Source organism: Physeter macrocephalus, chromosome 11 (assembly GCF_002837175.3).
Source record: "Physeter macrocephalus isolate SW-GA chromosome 11, ASM283717v5, whole genome shotgun sequence".
Taxonomy (NCBI): Eukaryota; Metazoa; Chordata; class Mammalia; order Artiodactyla; family Physeteridae; genus Physeter; species Physeter macrocephalus.
Window position 1 is genome coordinate 68276952 of NC_041224.1, and position 3399 is coordinate 68280350.

The following is a 3399-nucleotide window of genomic DNA, read 5'->3' on the forward strand; positions in this document are numbered from 1 at the left end:
ACTTTTGTTAAAAAGTTAAGTGAAAAACTCAGAAAATGGAATAGAAGGGCATCTCTCAGACTAAGTTTGTTTTCTCTTGAGAAGTGGGGCTATAGAGGATTTCTGTTTTCTTCTTTGTGAGTTTTTACATTTACCAATTGTCCTGTACTATATACTTATGACTTTAGAAAAATATCCTAACTGATATTGTTTTTAAAGGAAGGAAAAGTGAGCCCCGAAGGATCAGGGAAGACCCCAAGAGTGAGGTGAGGATTGAACTGTTCTTGTATGATGGTGGTTCTCAGACGTCTGGAATTCAGGAGCCAAGGAAAAAACAATGGGGACATCACACAGGACTGCCACTATTCCATGATGCCAAGTGAGGCACTAAAAAAAAAAAACAACCCACTATCTCCTACCATAATTTCATGTAAGAGGTAACATAGTAACACCAAAAAAGAAAGCCTAGTCTCAGAATCAATAGTCCTTCCCATTGAGCTTTGTGAAAAACTCATTACATTATTCTGGTTTTTCTCATTTGGCTGCAAAATGCCAAAAACTTCTTCTTGGGTTGAAGATTAGGAACCACTGGGGTAGAGTCTTGGCAACGAGGAGGGTGCACCAAGGCAGCAGGCACCTGGCAGCAAAGCCGGGAGGCAGGAATGAACCCAAAATACGGGGACTGTGAAAGGTCTGGCCCCCTGCTTGGCCCCAGTGCTCTCATTATAGTTTCATGGTGTGTATGCTTCAGTGTGGAGACATCCGGGGACCACATGACGATTTAGTTCTTAGGGACTCCCTAACGGAGTTTGCCTGAAATCCCTTTTTTAAGCACTGCAAATACAGCTGTGAATAAGACAGATATAATCCTTGCTCTTTCTCGTGGAGGAGGAGACTCTAGGACGAGTGTTTTTCATTAAATCTATGAGCTCAGAGATGGTATCAATCTCTTCTCCGGCATCCTCCATGGGCCTGGCAGAGGACGGCAGGCTCCACAAAGAGCTACTGAACCACAAAGTTTTCAGTGACCTGAAAAGGCTGGTCAAGGGCATTAGAGGGAATGACAGCCATCCAGTGGGACTTGAATTGGTATCTCTCAGACACATGTGGGCTCTTCTGCATCAGCAAAAGTTCCAGTGTCCGTTTCTGTCCATGGGTATATTAGAAAGATATGCATGTTTTATTAAACTTGGAATAAGACTTCAATATTTATGTATAAATCTCAAGCTTCACTTCAGCATTATGAAGGCTGGTGAGATGCAAGGTTAATCTGATAATGGAAGAAATTCCTTTGCCATTAATCCTGTGAGTCATACGTGCCTCCTCTAAGAACCTGAAGTATGAATATTTTAGCACAGGTAAAATATCAGGGGAGTAAAAACCTCACTAATTAGGGTAAACTGGGAGGTCAGAGTGCCTTCTAGAAGATGTTAAACTCAAGGTCACCTTATTATATAGTACATACATTATCTATATATACGTTATGTTAAACATCAACAAAATTGACAGTGGATGAGTCATTGCCAAATAGAGGTCCCACCTTAGTTGCTTTTTACATAGAGATAAGGAGCCCAGGACTTTAGCACCTTATTAGTGTACCTATAGATGCAGCCAATGTCTGAAAAGATAGTTTTGGAAAATAACCTTGTTTGCTGGACTGTGGATACCATCAATTTGCCTAGTACACCTTTTTCTCACAGACAATTATAATGGCTGTCTTTACTTCTGCTAGGATCCTTAACAGAAATTCTCAGGCTCTAAACTGAAAATTGCAGAGTCATCCAACTTGTAATAGTCACCCTTAGGGAGAGTTTCCCTACTTTCCCTAGCGGGAATTACCTCGATCGTGGCTATACCTCTGATTAGCAATATCTCCTTTTGTGAAGTTTTTGTTTGTTTCTTTCTTTTTCTTGAGGGAAAACCACATTTCTTGAGCACTTACTATGGGCCTCTAGAATGAGAGTCGTGGGGGGCAAGGACAATGTCTATTTTATATCTCCTGAGCCTGGAAGGGCTGTTGAATTAGTGGTGTCCAGGTATGCCTTCTGGGTACTCTATCTATAGGTGGTACCCAGCCTCCACCATGGCCTCCAGTGATCCCTGCCTCCTGTTCTAGTCACCCTGGCACAGTCCTCTACCACAGTGTAACAGGGTTGGTTAGTGTGACCAGTAGAATATGGCAGTCATGATGGTATGTCACCTTCAAGTTTAGGTTATAAAAGACTGCAGCTTATGTTTCGGTATCTCTGTCTCCATTTAATCTCTGATCACTGCCTTTGGGAGAAGCCATATGGATAGGTCCCCATGGTGAGGAACTGAAGCCTCCTGCCAACAGCCATATGAGTGAGCTTAGAGGCAAATCCTCTGATCCCATTTAAGTCTACTGAGACTGCATCCCTGGCCAATAGTTTGAATGCAATCTTGTGAGAGATTCTAAGCTAGAACCACCCAGCTAAAGCACTCAATTTCTAGTACTCTGAAACTGTGTGAGATAAAAAACATTGTTTCAAGCTGCTAAATTTGGGGGGTAATTTGTTACACAGCAATAGATAACTAATATCTAATTGATAATAATAAATAACATAAAATCCCACACATTTTTCAACAAAACTCTATGAAAGAGGCATTAACAGCACTCTTTACCAATGAAGACACAAAGGATCTGTGAAATTAAAGAACTTGTCTAAGACATCTCAGCTAAAAGTGGGAAAAAATGGATACAAATCCAGGCAAGACACCCGCTATCTCTCAGAGAACAAAAAGTCACATTTCTCTTGCCCAAATAATCTTACTCTTAAAGTCTGTCACTTTGTTATCATTTGCGATTTCAACATCTGGTAGTAATAAGAGCAGTGATTATTAAAAATATACCAAAAGAAGCTGTTTGCATAACCCATAAATGTTCGAGGTTTCACGGTCATGACTTTCAAATAGAGAAATGACAACACATGGGAAGGAACAGATACGTTGAAAGGAGAATCTGAAAGTGGCACAGTTAAAATAATTTGCAGGTATTTTTAGCACCAAGGAAGAAGTTCCTGTTGGCAGACACTGCTAAAAAGGGCGGTCCATTTCCATGTGCTGTATTTAGAAAGGCAGAATGTCACTGCAGAATAATTGTTTGTTGGGAACACGGGTGAGCCTTGTAACTGTGAAGCAGGTTTTAAGAATACAGGCCCATTTCTATGTGGCCCATGTTGAAGCAGAGGAGGGGACCACCCAAAAGCAGTACCCAGGGGTCCAAATCTCATCAGCCTCTAAATTTTAAGTGAAAAAGTGGGTCTGCTATGCATATGCAGCTTCAAGACAAATCCCTGGGCCGCTCCTTCTAACCAGAATGCTGCCCCTAAAATTCTCCTAGACAGAAATTCTGGAGCAGTTCTGGAAAGCAGTGAATTCGAGCCATCTAGATGGAGAGCA